Below are 19,679 nucleotides of genomic sequence, written 5' to 3' on the forward strand. Positions count from 1 at the left end.
TTATATTGTTATATATATTTATATATAATAAGAACAGATTATAGTAGTTTGAAACAATACAAAATGCAGATTCTTACAGTCAGGTTGTTTTGAGGAGCAGGAACATGGTGTGAATAATTTGTTTTGGCTTTAAAAATTTAACCCACTGACGACCAAAACACCAAATGAGGGAATTTCTCCTTGTGGCGTCGATGTGTTCAGAGTTTGCTTGATTTGTAGAATCGATGCTGAGCTGAACCCATTCTGGAGGCTCATTTTATTAATGCACATTTCCCTTAAATGTGGCTTCCATCTGCATGTCTGTGTATTTATGTGTACATCTCTGTGTGTAGCATTTGATATTGTGCCTCTATATGTGCGTGCGTGTGTGTGTACAGCACCGTATGTATTTATTTGCATGCATAGGGACGTCTGAAAGAGCTTGTTCCCTCTTCTCACTGCTCACTGTGCGTCCCGAATGACATTTACACATTCAAATGAGAGACCGTTTATCATCCGAGGCACATGACAAGATTTCATGCTTTGTTTAAAATAATCACTTGCATTGCCGCAGCACAGAGAGCCGCTGTTTCGTACAGTAAGACAGACGTGATGCTCTGTTGACATCAAGTAAAAGCCTCACCTCACAGAAGGAGACTTTTGAGGAACTATGAGACACAGCTGAGTTGTTAGTTCGTCCACCATGTCGTTGACTTTTTTTATTATTGAAATTTCATTCATGCTCTTTTGAAAGTGAGTTGATATTAATGTTTGTTGTGTTTGAGGTCCTTGAGACGCTGGTCCCTCTACGACCCCTCAGAAAACATACTCGACACTGTGATGATTCATTACGTTTCCTACAGGACCTATACATTATATTGTTTACACACATGATTTTGAAGTTATGACATGTTTCCGTGACGCATTGTTTCTCTTTGGGGCTTTAGCATTGCTATAACTGGAGTTTTATAATATCTACAGCATGCATTTTAAAGCAAACTGTTCATTTTTTTGTGAATTAACGTATACCTCACACACGCACAGAGCCCGGATAACATACACAACATTAAACATTTCCTTATTTGATGTAATAACACTGCGTCATTCTTATTTCCATATTGTTTTCAAAGGCACTGGTTGCCGCTTAAGTACTATTTTACATATTAGGTTTTCATAAGATCAGAAGCAGAGACAATAATTTTTATTTAACGAGCTATTATTGCTACACACATACGCAGTCAGGTCTGTAGGTCTGCAAACAAGGAGGAAGTATTTTGAACAAAACACAACGGTCAAAAAAAGGATTTGGGTAAAAAAAAGGACATTTGAAACATGTTTACTGTTTTGTGCATTTCCTGTACTGTTGCTGTTATTATTTTGTGAAGCATTTGTTTTACGGAGGAAATAGTCTTCAACACACTCCCCCTGGTGAAACCATCTTTGGCTCACACTTTATCAACTGTATCCTCTCTAATGCAGACTATAATGCTTTTCTGATACTTTTGAATACAGTATTTACTTTTTCACCTTGTGCACCCTTGTTATAGTTATATTAGTTTCTATCTTTTTCTAAGATAATTTTACTTATTTTCTCCCAAAATAATGTAAAGCATATAATGTATATGTTATTATTACAGTAAACAAAACATATTTATATTCTAAGTATTACTTTTTCTTACTTTTTACACCAGCATTTTTATTTTATCTTCAGTCACATATAGTATAGTAAATAAAATAAATATAATATTCATGGTATGTTAGACTGCAGTCCTCTTTCCACAGCTGGTGACCTGTCGGCACATCATTTGACAAACTGTATCTCATGTCAGCACATGTTAATTTAACTGGTGCAGTAGGAATCATCATAAACTTATAGAGAGTTTTTTCACTTTCTTTCTATCCACTTGTTTAGGACATTTACATTTCTACATTGTGTTACATTAAAACTTTGGATGGGGGGTTAATAACCTATATGTAAACTGTAGTCAGTCTAGACTGAGTCCTCCAATCCAACTCACGGTCGTTATATACCCTGTCGATCTTCAGCTGTACTAAAAAAATAAATGCATAAAAAGCCAAATAAATAATCTTAATAAAGCCAACATGTTAAACCTCTGTATTTCCTCGTCAGGGCTTTTGATAAAAGCTGAAACAGGTTTGATTTTTTAATGATTTAGCCACTCCAATAAAATCTATTTTTTATGAATAATTCCTTCCTCTGTTATTATTTCTTGTATTTTTGAGTGCCTGGATTGCCTTAGTGTTTATCAAGTTTTTTAAAGCACCTGTCACATTTGTAATCTACTGTACGGCAACTAGTCATCTCTTTTTCCTAACGTTTCAATATCTTTTACCTAAACTTGTACCTATTATTAATTATTAACATATCCATTGTATCAGTATTGACAGAGCTCTTTACAACAAAGAGCTCTCTGTGTGTGATCATGGGTTGAACTCATGCCTCGTGTCAGAAAATTTTAGATTGTTGACCTACAAGGATGTAAAGTGGCTCTGATGACAGGGATTTAAGTCATTAACAACCTACCAAAGAGTTTGTTATCTAGTAACCACAGCAACCATGAGAGCAATACTATTGCATTGTTGTTTTTAAAGATTGTTTTTTGGCTTTGTATGCCTGTTATTTCTCAGTACAGATAAAGATTGACAGGATATGGGGGAGAGAGAAAGAGGGGATGACATGCAGCAAAGGGCCGCTGTGACAGGGACCTTAAGCCTCTGTATATGGGGCACCTGCTCCACCGCTGAGCCACTGGGTGCCCCTATAATATTGCATTGTTGAAACATACACGGATACAGGGAAAGATCAATACACTGGTTCAACTGAGGTAACGGCTAAAAGCCTCCAGTTAACACTTAGGATGCACAAACCTTTGATTCTGTTTTACATGTACAGTGCTGATAGTGAGCCGACTGCATGGAGACAAAGAGCTGATGTTTACTTTTCACATATAGACACTGCTGATGTTACCTCCTGTCTCTAAACCTGACCCGCTTTGAACTGCTGACTCTGCAGTCCCTGTTTGACTATCTGAGGAACCATTTTTTAGTATGAAGGGAACATAAATCCAAACCCAGCGTCTCACTCGGACAGCCTCAGTAATCTGCATTTCATCATGTTTTATATGCCACGCCTTGCTACATGTGTACATGCAGAAGTTGTGCGTAATATGAAGTGTTGACAGCATGTTGGTCATTTCCATCTGTCAGGACGTCCTAGAGCAGCTGTTCTTTTGTGGCTGATCATGTGAGCAAATACAGCACATGTAAAGTGTGTCAAACAAGCATTTAACACTTCATGAAGCTTTCACCTAGCCCTTTAATTATATGGATATGGATCTTTTCTGAACATTTTTTATTCAAGTGTTAATAGTTCTGTCAACCTAAACTTGGCTTAAAATAAATAAACACACAAATGCATTAGTGAGTACAAACTGCCAACAGTTATAGTGACGTTCCTGTCTGTTAAAGTGAAGGTTTTCGTTGCCACCGTACTCTACGGGGGGAAGGGAAGTCTATGTAAATCATAAATAAGTCATAGAGTGTGGTTTTTACCTAGTCTGTAAAGTGTCCTGAGATAACTTTTGTGATGATTTGGCACTATAAATAAAATTGAATTGAATTCAACTGAATAGCTACATTTTACTCTCATCAGAAAACAGAAGTGAAAACATTTCCTCTTATATATTTACATTTTTTCACAGGATAACCAAACGAAGGGACCAATACGTGTATATACTGAACAGTATATTGTATGTTGCACTTGAAGGATTTTTTTTTTGTTTCCTTCACTCATCACTAGGGGTCGACTGATATGGATTTTTCGGGCTGATGCCCATACCAATTTATTTTCATCAGCCTTAGACGATAGAGACTGCCGGTTTTCTTGAGCCGATATTGTCTGGTATATGATAAACGTTAACACTAATAATATTCAGTTCTCCCCGTGTCTGCGTGGGTTTCCTCCGGGTTCTCTGGTTTCCTCCCACAATCCAAAGACATGCACGTGTTTGCAAATTTGCCCTTAGGTGTGAATGGTTGTCTGTCTCTGTTCGTCTCTATGTACCTTGTGATAGCCTGGCGTCCTGTCCAGGGTGTACCCCGCCTCACGCCCGATGTCAGCTGGGATCGGCTCCAGCCCCCCCGCGACCCCGACCCCGGGAATAAGTGATTGAAGATGAATGAATGAATGATATAAAACAGATCTCTCATCATTAAAGCTCTTCTTGAGGGGGGGCAAGGGAACTCCGCCTCGCTCCGAGTAGGGAGAGAGGGAGAGAAACACAAACACGTGTCCAAACCTCCAGCAAGGTGGTGTCTAAATAAAACTCCTACAAGACCACGGAATCACGTCCTCATTACTTAATTCTATGACCAGTGTTCGTAACAGCTACTGTATGAATACATACAGCCACAATGGCAAGCAGTTCTATAGACGAGGCACTCTGCATTCCCGTTTACCATTTGGACCCACAAATTTGCTTAGCTATAGTTTCAAGCAAAGCACACATAGAGCATGCATTTGGCATCCTTGTGCCCACTTTCAAAGTGTATGGCATTGTCTCCAGTAAATTAAACAGTTAAAAGATGCTTTGCAAGTTTAAAACTTACTGTTGTCTAGAAGAGCAGTCTTCCAGCCCTCTACTAATGGGGGAGGGGGTATGCGTGGTCTGCAAGGAGCTGCCTGTGGACGCATGTCTGTAAATAATGCCAAAAAAAACTATCGGCGAACGCAGAAGCCCGCATCGGCCGATACACATAAAAAAACTCAAATATTGGCCGATAATATCAGCTGGCCGATGTATCAGTCTATCACTACTCATCACTTATTCTCCTACACACCTGTCTGTGAACAGATTAAACTCCAGTACAATCCAAAATCGTACTACTATCCATCTACTGCAAATGACCCCTTGAGTTGTATACAGTGTGCAGGCAAACACCTGCTTGCTCAGTTAACTGCATATGGAGAACAAAATGTTGTTTGCAAACATGTCATATTTCTTAATTTAATTCTCAACTCAATAGGGATACACATTGTTCTGAATTTTGATGTGGTACTAGGAAAAATGTGCATAAGTGGGGGTTAAGTGGACAGTGTCGGGACCGACCTGTTAATATTCTTTTAATCTAAGAGTCTCAGTTGCATTATGGGAAAAGGAGGATCCAGTTTGTGTATATTTTTCAGCTCGACTCATAAAGAACTAAACAACTGTTGACTCAGCTTTGACTATTCTTCTTGAGATCTGTTTTTTTTTGCAAGTGGGTGAAATACTGCAGTAAATCTCTGGAGCACTTTGAAAAGCCCTGCTCTTGATAGTGAGAACATAAATAAAGCAGCAAACAGCAACTACATTTCCTAAGTTAAGATCTAGTGCAGTAATGGCGTCCCGAGCAGAGAATGAAGTCACTCTCCCTCTGTGTGTGTTGTAATCTGAGCTCCTTTGTTGTTTGTTGTTGTGGTAGCCGCTCCAGCCCCGTGTATACGTTAGTGCTTCTGGCCATGAAAAAGAGCACCTTTAGGTTGAAATATGTGGCTGTATTGTTCAAAATACTGAAAACCAGAACCTAGAGTTATCTTGTGAGTGGACTTTCAAAACAGTGACTCATTTCATCTGTAAACTCATTTGATTTTCTCTGTGGTGTTGTGTTACTGTGTCTGTTAGTCCAAAGTTTAGTGATGATAATAATGTGGGCAGCACATCGAGGTGTAAACAAAGACATTAACAGCATAATCGTAGATAAGAATCATTGCTCTAACTGGTATGTGATTTTGTTTGCAACGATGCTGAACCCTGTAGTTTCCCAGGAATATTAGTCACGTCACGTTAGCTTAGTCACAGTTTTTATTTAACCTTTATTTATTCAGGCGATCTCCTCACACAAACAGTTGCTGTCCTGGGAGTCACTCTGGTATTTTCGACATTTGCAGTGACCTGTATAGGAACCTCAGTCAGTCATGTCAATATGCTACAGTCGTCCGTGTACTGAGAATTGAAACACATTGATTCTGGATTTTCCCTGTGCTCCGCTGCCTGTGCGGCTCACTGATATTGAACCTCTCACTTCCTTTTTGAAGCCGCTTTGTTTACCAGGCAACATGCTATTTTTACTGGAGCCCTCTCTGCGTTCACAGCCTCGCTTTACTGTCAGAACGTGCCTCGTCTAGAACAACAGACACTTACTTGTAAATGCAACATTTGACATAATGCTGTGAAGGATACATTAGGTTGAAATTAACATGCATGATAACTTTACACTACAACTTCCTGTTAGGTGCATCTGAGCCGTCAGACTGCTAGTTCTACTTTTTAACAAGGCCAGACTTATTGTCAAATGTTTTAGACCCAGTTCACATGAGAAATAATAACTTTGCCTATCTGGAGACATACACTGTGCATCATTTCACTGTCATGTCTGCAGTTTAAAAAGTTGAAAAACCAGCAAAAATGATGTGCAGTACTTGAAAGACGGAGGTCTAATTGAGCTTTTTTCTTCACCACTACGGCGTATTAGGGAATGCCGTGAGAAATACAAACTGTAGTAGCATCATAAACATCAAAAGATGTTGTTCTTAACCAAGAGGGGGGGCATTGTAAAATCTTGACCTTATCCCACCTATGTTTGCATTAGATTAGATTATCTTGTTTCTTTATTCTGTAAAAGTGGACAAATGTCAGTGGTTTTATTGGAGGTTTGTTTGCTAACCTTTGGATGTTAAACTGTCCTAATCACCCTCTGGATCTCATACAGCTTAGTTATGCTGCCTTCTGAGAAAGACAACTGAAGGTAGGTTGCATAGCAAATGATGTGTGATTTAACCCTAACACCAACCTGAATACCTCCAACCTGAGGTGTAGGCTCATTTAAATAACCGTTTTGTGGTTAAGTGGAGGCTGGTGTCTGGTGGGCACTTCCAAGAACAATGATTTTGTCAGTTTTCTAGTGTAAAGTGAATAATAGTCTCCCATGACCCTGAGTCACCGTGACTAACCCTGCAGCACTCTCAACACACTGATGTTCATACCTTTTACATGATTGAGTCTTACACTAAAAATGTGTCTTTGTCATCACAGCGTTCTTTTACTTTCAGAAGTTTGGGCTGAAGGTTTATTGAGGATACATTTTAAAAGTTTAGGTTATTGAAACATGGAGTCTTCAGTGGAATAGCTATGATGCACAGTGTGTGTTGATGCAGACAGTGACCCCCAGGCACAATTGTTGTTTCATCACCTGACTGTCTGTTCACAACAGCGTGAGAAGAAGAGAAAGCAAGGGAAAGAATGAAACAGAAAATAAGAAGACTTGAATTTCAAGCCTGGTTTAAGACAGTACACATAGTACAAAATGTACAGAAGACTAACAAATAAGGGGATTTGATATGCACATAAGGATTCAGTAATTAAAATAGTAAAATTAATGCAAAATTAGGATTTGTGGTAGCAAAGAACTTCTAAACTGTTATTTATCACTCTAAGGCACTGTACTGCAGCTTCAGTGATTCAATAGAAATGATTGTTATTATGAATTCTCGAGGGAGAATTGTCACTGAAGCAGCACAAAATTCAAGGTCTTCGCTAGTGATGAAAATATATAAATAACACTGAAATTTGCTTAAATAAATATCCTTTAAAAATAATAAGAGATAAGAAGTTGACCACCCACATCGGATCTTCTTTAACCTCGCTTTCTCTCTCTGACACACACACACACACACACACACAAATGCACAAACAGGTGCACAGGTTTAGTCAAAACGCTGCCCACACAAAGGGCTCTTTGCATCTGTCTGCTGTGTGTGGGACGACTTTTCAGACAGTGCCTCAAGTGTCAAACTATACACTAACACACACACACACGCGTGGTGAGTGAGCTTTAGTGTGAGAAAACCAGGATTCCCATGACCTTGAAATATATTTGTTTTTTAAAGTTAGGGGGTAAAATTTAAAAATGGGAACTCTGTTAAAGTGAACATGGTACACTATGTTTGTTGTCAGGGCATGTTGTTCAGTCCAAGTCTTCAGTCAAGATATCTTAAATGTACCTGTCCAGCAATTGTGAGAGAGAGACATTTCATACATTAAGTCAGGGATTACTGCACATATTACTTAGATGTGGTTTTGGGTTGAATAATGTTTTATTTCCAAAAATGATATCATTGGAAAAACCAATGTTGAAAACTTATAGACATATTTGACATGTATGTTTCAGATATGAGACAGGATGTAGTCATCCAGCATCTTTCAGTGGTTTCAGTACACGTGACAGACGACGGATTCCAGCACATTTTGGTATTTCACATAGAAAAATTCTGTGCAGCCGTGGAAAAAAGGTCAACCCAGTTTACTGTGAGACTTTTGTTATTACTGGGCATTAGGCTAAGATTAGCACTAGTTATCAGATGTACAGTATAACTGCTGAATGCACATGAATAACCTATGCAACTCTTTCCACACAGAGATTCTTTCTCAGTAACAACATGCAGAGTGTCTGTGTGTTGGTGTGTGTCACTGCACTACAGAAAAAATGAGAATATCAAAGAGAACAACTTGGGCAGTATTTTCTTTGAAGCCTTAAACTTGCAGTTGTGCTTCAGTCATGTTACAGGACATGATCAATGCCAGATGAAGGACAGAATAAGCCGGCTTTATGTCCAAATAAGATCAAACAGGTGTGTTGTTTTTAACTTATGAATAACTGAAGCTGTCAGTATTACAGCTGTGTACAGAGAGGTCTGATAGGTGAGGAGGTGATAATGCAGACTAATTTAAACCTGTGATACCAAGTGAATGTATGAAACTACAATTAACTAGCTGGCAGAATCGGAAAACCATAGTCGTTACTTTAAAATTATCCATCTTTACAGGTTGTCAACCTTTCCCCCATAAAATGAAGACATTATACTTCAAATGGGGAAAGATAAGTACTAAAAGAACTCTATAAATGAGTGTTACCATCGCCAAACAAGGGGCAAATGGGTCCATTGAAAGGTGTATTTGCTTGTTTCGAGAAATGCATTTAAGTACTTAATTAAAGACTACATAACTTATTGAAATGGGGATTTTTTTTTCTTTTGCAGGGCTAGAGAAAAGTCTCGCCACAGGACTTCCAGGCCGGCTTCCACCACATTCACCATCCCGACAACTGATGGGAAGCCACCTCAGCAGAGCTCATCTGGTAGGGAGTTTACACATGTGTAAACCACTTTACTGGCTGTCTGATCAGTGCCTTGCTCATAATATCATGTTTTCATGTGACGAATTCAAACTGCAGTATTCCTGTCGTGTGTATCAGGTGTGAGAGCTGTGCATATTGTGAGATGGAGTTATACATTTGTTAGTGATAGTAATGGGGAACTATTGGAAAGTTCCTAGACACTGGGGAGTCCCTGACTTGCAGTAAATGTGTTTCACAAGCCTACGTGCATTAACTTATTTTTGCTGTGGCCTGCTCATTTCTAGTTCTCTGTGTCCAACCCACAATGTCATTGCTCCCGCTCCTTTGATCAAATTCTCTTTGTGTGGTTAATCTTTGTTTTATCAAAAAAGTATTAAAGGTCAGGGTCATTTTTATTGTCCTGCCAAGTGTGTGATACTTAGTCATTGTCTAAATCTGGAAAACTTGTATCGTAAAGATCAATTGGGGTATAAAAAAATCATTTCACACTCAGTTCACTCGGTTCCTGGTCACAGGTTAAAGCAGGACGGTGCTCTGACTGCAGCGTGTTTAACGGTTATATGTTTGTAAGCCCCCAAACACACATATAAAAAGATAAAACATAACCTAGATACAAGTGGTGTCAACAAAGCATATGATCTTCATCAGACTTGTTTTCCAGTCTTTAGCAAACAACATTTGATCTCGATGTGCAGAACAGAGTGAGCACCACCACGTCAACATGTTCTCATCAAAAGTAATGCACGATAATGTGTATGATGTCTTACGAAATATGACGTTCTATTTAATGCATGAATTGGCGACCAGAAGTGGACCTCAGCGGTTATGTTTCCTACATTTAGGACACAAAAGGTCATCAGTAAGGTTCAGGCATCAAAGCGCCTTAGTTAGGATTAGAAATAAAGGTTCAGGTTGGCCTAGTACTTGTGGGACAACCGCCGCCAGGACACCAACTCTGGCCGTCCGGGTGAAAGTTCTGTATTTTGGGCCCTTGCCACCATCCCCAACCGGCCCCCCATGTGGTCTTATGCTACGGCAACTCATTTTAATATGTTGAATTCACACAAACAGAACAGAATGAGAACAGCCTGACCCAGTTGCCAGAATAAAATGCATGGATTGTACATTTCTGCAAACCACAAAATGTTGTTATTGTATGTTTCTGCAAAACTACAGATATGATGAATCTCAATTCTTTTTTCTTTCTTTTCTGAACTGCTTCAACTTGTTTTAGTTCCCCATTCATCACGTAACTGCACTTTTTGATGCTTCATGTCGCAGTTTTAAACACATGATTAATATTGGGAATTCAAACAAAAACTATTAATGTTGTATGAAAAACGGTATGAAAACTGCATGGTTAGGTTTAGGAAAAGATCTTGGTTTGGGTTAAAATCATTATGTCTGTTGACGTGAGACGGGATGCGAACAGGACACCCAGCGGCGTCTCCCACGTGTGTTTGACCCAACCATCCACCGGCGACCCCCTTCCTAAGCAGAGTCTGAGGCTTGTTGAATGTCACATGATTTCCAAAGTACTTGCTCTGAACGTGAAATATGAAATACTGAAAGCCTGATACGGTGCAAACAGACATTAAAGGGTGGCAAAAACATAAAATATCAGTCTTTCTGTGGTTTGCAGAGATGTACAATGCCATTTTTTTATTTCTGGTGACCGGACTTGTTAGCAGAAGCACTAACACAGTAATCAAAACTGGAATAAATGATAAAACAATGTTAAATGGAGGCTTGCTTTCACAAATGTTAGTGGTGGCCGTTTCCCTCTGCAAAAAAAACACAATCTGCAAAATATTTACTTTTATATAAACTGGAGGTAAATCACGAGGGGATTTTTTTTATCCACAGTAGCTGCTTTCAAACAAGCAAAACCCTCCAAGTTGCAGGTTTCTCATTAACACCCAACATACTGCAATCTTGCGCCACATCCTCCCATCTCCTCTCTCCTCCCTCAGCTATCCTCCCCCGTCCACCGTTTACATTTTAGCCGTTTCGTCGACTCTCAAACTGACAGTGAGTGCAGCTGCTACGGCTCAGATTAATTAGCTAAAGTGGAGTCCCACCATTCATCACAAAGTCCTAATGATCAATAATATAACTGTCATGGCGTCACATGGGGCAAAAATGCTGGTGTCAACACCAGAAGCTCCTACGTTGCGTTGTGGTTAAAGTCTGCGTGTATGTAAATGTGTGTTTGGTGCTTGATACATCAGAGTGAGAGAGAGGGAGAGAAACTGCCCGGCAACAGGGGCGAAGCCAAGAACTATAAAGAAGCTGATTACAGCAGCTGACTAAGCATTTTGAAAACTAAAGATGAGGGTGGAGTGACGCTGTATTAAGAAAGTAAAACTGGGACTTTTATCATGGTTACATATTCATGCTCTTTAATATGAGGGTTGTCCGATGCACAGAAAGCCAGTTTGTAGATGTGGTTTCAGGACTCACATAAACCTAGATTCTCATTATATAACTGTGCTTATTGCCTCACTTGGAGTTCAGTGTTATCACAGTAACCTCGGGTATCTGGAGAACTCTGATTTGACCAGTCACAACACGTTGACACCTTCACCAGTTCTTTAAGTGTGAGCGAGTTGCTCTTGCGTTTAGTTAGCAGCTCATGTTTTGTCTGTCAGTTTGTTGGAACACTTACAAGGACGACATGTCAAATCAAATGTAAGAGATTTTTGGGACATTTAGTCTTACTCAGTCTTTCAGTAACTATGGTGTTACTGCGGGTATGTAAACAAAGCCCCTGAATACATTACTGCTTTCAAATGAAACTCAAAAATACTGGCCTTTTCAGATAATATGCAATCTTGTGTCTACCTTGACGTGTTTGAGTTTATATAATGTGCTTTATTAAAAGGCCTTCGTCAGTAACTCACAAGATGTTCTCCCCAGTAAAAGGTGATTTTTTTGATTACAGATTTTAGTCACAGAGAAAACAAACGATTGATATTTCAAACCTATATATTAAGCAAAGTAACGTGTTATAAGGGGAGGGTAAGTAGGAGTTTGCAGCCGTCCATTTACGCAATTTACTACTGACAACTGTCGATATTGTTCTGTCATGGAAGAGAAATGGAGTCTGCACACTATATAATGCTCCCAAAAACACAAATGTATAGAGTAAATAAATGTTCATGGGAGCATTGGGTAGTGTGTTACTTTTACATGTTCTTCTGTGCAGCTCCTAGTATTATATACCTAGTACCATATACCTACAGTATACCTAGTATTGTAAACCTAGTGTCTGGCTGTGCATGCCTTTGTTAACTTTTTTTTGCATTATTTAGTTTTTTTAGCGTAGCCATAATCGTTCTCTAACCTGAAACGTATGGTTTTCTAACCTTTAATCTAGGGGGGCAGTTTACTTTTGTGTTGTTGGGCAAAAAAATCCATAATAACATTTATCATATTGTAATTCAAGGGTTCTGAGAAAAAAAATCAGCCTGTTACAGTAGACTTTGGTCACTATCACTTTGGGACACACACACACACACACACACCAAGCACAAAGCAGACGTGAGTTTTCTCTCTTAAAAGTCTTGCGCAAAAGAGCCTCTGTTGTTTCTCAAAGTGTTCTGAGGTGTGTGTGTGTGTGTGTGTGTGTGTGTGTGTGTGTGTGTGTGTGTGTGTGTGTGTGTGTGTGTGTGTGTGTGTGTGTGTGTGTGTGTGTGTGTGTGTGTGTGTGTGTGTGTGTGTGTGTGTGTGTGTGTGTGTGTGTGTGTGTGTGTGCGTGTGCGTGTGTGTGTGTGCGCGTGCGCGTGTGCGTGAGAGAGTTGAGTGAGGATCATAGTTTGAGGTAAATGTCGTACCGCTCTTGTTCTAGTCCAGGCCATTTTATCTCCACATCCATCTCCCCAGTCAGCAAATGAGCTCCTTTTCCATGTAAAAGAAAGAGTAGATTAAATGAGAGTCCATCCATTCGTCCATCTTCAACCGTTTGTCCCTATTGGGGTCGTGGGGGGCAGGGGCCGATCCCAGCTGATATTGGAACCAGGAACCCTCTTGGTGTTAGGCGATGGTGCTAACCGCCAGTCCAACAGTGAAAATTAATTCACTTCAACATTTAAATCAATTGTTTTGTCCTGCTGAGTTTGTCCACCTCAAACCATAGGTTCACATTTTGTCAAATCTATCTTAATACACAAAGTCTTTGTCACAGCAGAGACTATAACTTGTCATATTAGTAAAAGCACAGGTGTTACTTATATTAACATGGCTCCATTATCGTTAAGTTTCCCTGTGGCAGTGTCACCCTGAAAATTAAGATTTCAGCCATAATTCACTGTGTTATTAATTGCAATTTTGAGGCTATATAGTCTGTAGCTCATCCACAATGATAAACATTTGTTTGATGAACAAGTTTGACGAATCAGATCCTGTGAAAAGAGGATTGTCAGGAGGATGACTTATCCGCTGCACAAGTCCCTCGCCTTCACCTTTGATCTGCAGCCAATACATACAGCTGGTGTTAAGTACTCTTAAACCTGAGGCAGGTTTCCACTTTATCAAAAGTGACGGCAAGACAAAACATCTACTCATCCATCAAACGGCTTCATCTCCTTTCACCAATAATGAACAGGCTGATTTATTAAGTGGAGAAATCCTATGGCGCAACCCCTGATCTCCAACCGAATTGCAATTTGTATTCACACTTACAGGCCCCTGTATAGTGAGTGAGTGTCAGATAGGAGTCTCAGCAGTTAACACAGTTAATAGCTCAATGGGTAGAGAGCGAGTCTTTGCAGCAGCAGCCCAGATGTGCCTTGGGCCCTTTTCTGCAGGTCTTCCCCTCTTTCGCATTGGATCCAAACGTTATCACTCCATTAAAAGGCTATAATCCGTGGTCCATGGGTTAGAAGAGGGCTGCTACACCCACTAGTAGGTTCACAGTGTGATTATTATCCATCCACATGGTCACGGTTGCTGTTAGGACCCCTTGGCGTCACTTTTAAATGCTATGGGTGTCCCGTTAGGAATTCAAGGACTTGGTTATGTTTAGGAAAATATCTTGGTTTGGGTTAAAATACTCAAGAAGGTTGTGTAAGAAAGTTTACTTAAAAAGTCACAGTTGACTTTTGGTTTCACACGGGACACAAACTCCTCTCCTGGGGGAAAGTTCTGTGTGTTTGACCGATCCACCACCTAAACATTTCTAGTTATAGTTTTTTTGGTGTTTTAATACTGCCCATTATCTCTCTCAATGCTACGTCATCTTACACCACCACGGGTGGTCTAATTGAACAGATCATAAACAGCCTACTGAGCCAGCTAGGAGGTAGAGTATAGGGCCGCGCTGCTTCATATCCGTGGTGGTGATAAGCAACTGATAACGCCCATTCAATCATCTGACTCCCCTGTCCTCTGTCACTATCTAAATAAAGCATCAGAAATATCTTTAAAAGAAAAACATAACATAATAAGCATGCAAAGCTGCCATTATTGCATGCTAATTTTCATTTGAATGTTTCTGATAGGGAAAGAAGCGGCTCGTACATCTACACACTTCTTTAAACTGCCTTTCAGATTTTTATTACAAGTTCATCTCATTAAATCCACTTTTTATCAAAGATGACATTCTGTTGCTACAGGCTTTGAAAGCATCCTGTGATTATTTTTTTTTCAAGAAATGGTCGCAGTATTTAAAACTGCAGAGAGAGAGAGCTAAATGCAGATCCACTTTATCAGGCAGGGAAGACAAAGTACAGGGTCATCCATCAGAGGGGTGAATCTGCTCCTGTGCCTGCAGTAAATGATTCATACTCACTGGAGTAAATAGGCACCCCTGTTTAATCCCTCTTTTCTTGACCGTCCTGTATGAAGACCATCACAGTTTAGTTTTTGAAGAGAAAGTGATTATGAATGCTGCTGAATAGTTTGAGCTTTGAGGCCTTTTGTATTTGTCAAAAAGACAGATTTATTTCTGAATGAATCTCTGAAAATATGTTTCATGCAGCAGTAGCTCAGTCCATAGGTGACTTGGCTGGGAACCGTAGGGTCGCTGGTTCAAGTCCCTGTTTGAACCATGTACGGAGCGTGGACTGGTGGTTGGAGAGGTGCCAGTTCATCTCCTGGGCACTGCCGAGGTGCTGTTGAGCAAGGCACCGAACTCCCAACTGCTGGGGGCGCTGGTCACTGGCAGCCCCCTCGCTTTAACATCTCTCCTTAATTGCATGTATAGGTCCTGTTTGTGCATGTGTGTATTTCGGGCCTGTGTGTGTGTAACATGATTATTAATCATGTTACACACGCAGGCCCGAAACACACACAGGGATAAATAAAGTAATTCTTCTTCTTCTTCTTCTTCATGTCCCGAGAATGTGATTTACTGCACACACTGTTGTAACACAGTAATATCTAATACTTTTACTGAAATTAACTCAGAGTGGGACTGAAACATCCTCTGACAGCTAAATGTTGAGTCTGAAACTAAGTGGTGCTCCACTTAAAAAGGTCAGCCGACTAATTTGTCTCCTCGGCTCTAACTGATTAACAGCGTCACTGAAGCTGAGAAATTTCAAACGTCTGGCCTGCGGTCGGTGTAATGGCTCCGGTGTGAGGAAAGGAGGCTGAGTTATAAATGGAAGACAGTAATTAATCTTTTTGGTACTTTTTCACAAGGTCTTTAATCATGGTGTCCACCTTTTGGGACTTTAAGACATTCATCCTCAGGAGAAGAGCCTGTCAGTCCTGAGTAGAGAGGTTTTAATGTCTTAATTAAGATGGCTGCGTATACGAGTATGCATCGTTTGTGATTTGGGGGATTTCAATTGTGTGTACCACAGAAAACAGGAAACATCTATGTGCTTACATCATCATCCACATCTCATCAATTCATTTGTGTCTATTTTTGAGCAATTAAATCCTTGTCATCGGACTTTAAACACTTATTTACGAAGAATGGGTTCATTATACATATGTTATCAGTGTACTGCAGACTGCAATAGGAATTTTTACATACTCTTATAAATTTTGGTAAAACTTTCAACAACTGCACATGTTAACTGAGCATGAAAGATGAGTTACAATGATCAACACATCTAAACATAATATGCATGCAGGAGAGTAGGAGTTGCATACATTTCATCACCAGCACTTATATGAATGTGATGTCTTTATTTAACTATACACTGTCTTTTTGAATCAACTCAACAACAAACACGATGAGTAGAATATTCTATGAGCAGATTAGTGCAAAAAAAGAAAATGTTTTATCCACAGTAAAACCATCTCACTTGCGTTACAGCCGTACACTCTCCAGAGTATCCTTCTGCTAAAAGACAAAATGTCTGCAAACAGCTGCCTCATCTTTTCCAGTGATGCACAAATCTCTGGGGACGAGGTCCTGTTGTCTGTTGTACAGCCAAAAGTGTGAGGTGCTTTTTTCTCCCAGCGAGGCAATGCTTCAAAGTACTCTGCTTTAATCGGTTCAGAGCTGGCAGACAGGGTCCATCCGGACCAAACTGGGTGGGTGGTCAAATCAAAGTGACCCTAATTGTCTGACTTTGAAATAAATCTGAAGCTGTAGATTATAAAACAAATAAATACAAAAGTATATTAAGTAGCTGGCATGATAGCAGTGTAACATTCGATTTTTAGAGCAGAGGCTCTGCAGTAAGTTGTGATATTTAATCTATCATGATGCTGCATGATCACAATAAATCATGACAATGAGCTGAGTGGACATTTTGGTGTTCTGACAAACAAAAAAAATGAATTGAGGCATTTCTGTGGTGCAGACTGTGTATTTATGTTGAAAATATCGCGGAGAACATGTACAGTATCTGTGCAGGAGACTCCAAACACTTCTTCTCGTCTGTGGCGTTGAGGCCATGGAAGGAAAGGAATTTTATACATTTAGATTAATAGCTTAAGTTTAATGTGATACTAATCAGATTGTATGTGTGTGTAGCCTCTGATATGGCTGTGCTGAGGCTGGATGTTCTGGGTAATTAGCTCCTTAATCTGACTTGAACATTGATTTTTACCCGCAACAGGAAAGTAAATGGAGCGTTTCTCTCCATTATTGTTGTATAAATATATCACTTTTTGATACGACAGACAGTATTAAAGTGAAAACATGCTACACACATTTTTAGGGTCTATTTGTCTTTTAGTAAAGTTGGTGAGCTGATAAACCTCTGGCTCCTAGTGTGTGTGTGTGTGTGTGAGTGTGAGTGTGTGTGTCTGTCTGTCTGTCTGTCTGTCTGTCTGTCTGTCTGTCTGTCTGTGTGTGTGTGTGTGTGTGTGTGTGTGTGTGTGTGTGCGTGTGTGTGCGCCTGTGTGTGTGTGTGTGTGCGCCTGTGTGTGTGTGCGTGTGCGTGTGCGTGTGAGTGTGTGTGATCTAGGAACCGGACAGAAAGTCTGGTTCTAAGCAGGAAGCTGCGTAGACGTTGAACATTGTACACAGATGTTGATGAAATATAAGTGGTTTAGTAAAGAAATAACATGTTTACATTTGCCAACTTTTGTCTAGACTTGTATTTATGTTTGTAAAGGCAGTAATTAGGGAGTTTGCTTTTTACTTTTATTGGATAAAGTTAAGTCTCCTAAACCATGAGCGCTTCACGGGGTTGTCCAGAAGGGACCGCTGAGACTGATATATTGATACTTTCAGTCGGTTCAGAAAAAAAAAAACCACACACTGCATCCATGATTAATTGTAATTCATAAATTGATTGTCCCTCTAATCATTTTGAAGAAAGGTTAATTACTTTGCTTGTTTCTTCATTTTACTTTCAGGGAAAAAATAACAAGCGAAAGAGGGAACAGCAGCAGCATGTGGCTGCTATTAAACACCGCTCATATGCACCAGAACACCATCTGAGACCTTTAATCATTCAAATAAAATCGACCAAGAATTTCCAGAAAAGAAGCAAAGGAAAAATGCGTAAAACAAACTCCACATTTTTCATGCATCTGCTTGTTAGGACTGTAACACGTCAGTGGTGCCAGTAACCATTATGGAGCGTTACTTGAAGCAGGCCATTGCTTAATATCCTGTCATGAAGAGTATGTACCCTGCACTGTTGTTATTCCCGAGTTTTGTTCTTTTAAATATAATATTATATCATTCCTGATTTTAATTCATGTGAACTATTTAAGTAACCTTGGTAAATCATAGCCCAGGTTGTTCCTTTTGTTAGCTGGAAACCTGTTTCCTTCTTTACAGGTCTGCAAGAAGCGTGTTTTTATTTGCGGGCAATAAAGGCCGATAGTTTAATGTGCTGGATTGTGTGTCGTTCTGGCCCGTTGTATTTTATTTGCTCACAGTGGGCCTGTAATGCTCTTAACGATGTCCTATACGACCTGTGCCGTGGATATAATGCAGTGTGTCACCTTATGTTTGGCATTTTAACAGTATTTCTCCAAATGTATGTTCATTATGAGTTTTTATGTACTTTCCCTGCATCTGAACACTTTTTTTTCTCTTGTTGTGTTCCAGCTTACATGTTGCTGATTCAGTTTTGGGGTCATGACATCATCACCATGAGACGGGGTGGCTGGTGAACGGCGACCACAGGCAGCGACGGACGAAGTGGTGCTGTGCGTCGTGGTTTGCAGCTGCCGGTTCTTGGCAGAACAAGTGCCCTCAGGGAATAGCTTGCTCAAATGTTGAAAGGAAGAACAAATTCAAGAGGTTTGAAGGGGCAGTGAGTAAGATTTTTTTATTGTCGCTTTGCACCAAATTACCATAAAACACCTGCAGGAGGTTGATAGTGTTGTTAATTGTCCAGGTGCTGAGGTTTTTTTGGCTTTACCAACTCTTTTCAGGCTTGTGGGCTGTTTTCGGAGCAAAATCTCCTCATCCAGTGAAGTCTGTGAACCATGCTGATGCTGTTGAAATCAACACAGCAAGTAACTTCCATATAAAAGATTACTTGCATAACTTTATTCATAAAGAGACAAGCCAAGGAAACCAGCTGGGAATGTTGATTTATAAATATATATAGTGATTTACAGCCGTCCATAGACTTTCACTGAAAGAGACAAAAAGAGCTAGGGTCAAATAAAATAGTCTGTATTATAGTGTTTTTTTTAATTTGTCTGCTGTATTTGTGTGTACGCTCTTTACAACCATGAACTGTTGAGTTATTATCACTAAAGATTTAAAAGTTTTTATAGGCGTCCGTGTCATTTTTCTTATAATTTGAGTTTGTGGCCATTTTATTCTTTGTCGAATTGACTATCCTCTTGGAATAGAGGTGACACATTTTCCTAGACAAATAACCAAGTCCAGTTGCCTTTGACTGAAATTGCTTTGGGGATAACGGCGACCTGGACAAATGAGAACATTCACAGGCACTTATAACTGAGTTTGTGCAAAAGTATACCAAGCAGATATGCAACCTAGAGAGGGAATCTATGCTGCTGATCCTGGGTTTAGTATCTGAGATATCAATAATCAAAATGTCTTGCAGGGTTTGGTCACAGGTGCACTTGATTCACTAATTTTGTGTTTGATAAGGAGCAGTAGCAGA

The 19,679-nt window shown here is 39.8% G+C and overlaps 1 long non-coding RNA gene across 2 annotated transcripts in view; it reads left to right on the top strand.

Moving 5' to 3' along the window:
• LOC310954217 overlaps positions 1 to 19,318 on the top strand; it is a 78,419-nt gene extending 59,101 nt beyond the window's left edge. Inside the window, exons 3-5 of one of the 2 annotated variants that reach the window (XR_014593409.1) lie at positions 9,077 to 9,174; positions 18,644 to 18,851; positions 18,973 to 19,318. This is a non-coding gene — a long non-coding RNA (uncharacterized lncRNA). Of the gene's footprint in view, positions 1 to 9,076; positions 9,175 to 18,643 lie in introns of both variants that reach the window. The other variant, XR_014593408.1, reaches the window with a different exon arrangement.
• The last annotated feature ends 361 nt before the right edge of the window (positions 19,319 to 19,679 follow it).

Source organism: Echiichthys vipera, assembly GCF_963691815.1.
Source record: "Echiichthys vipera genome assembly, chromosome: 11".
In the NCBI taxonomy this organism is placed as follows: Eukaryota; Metazoa; Chordata; class Actinopteri; order Perciformes; family Trachinidae; genus Echiichthys; species Echiichthys vipera.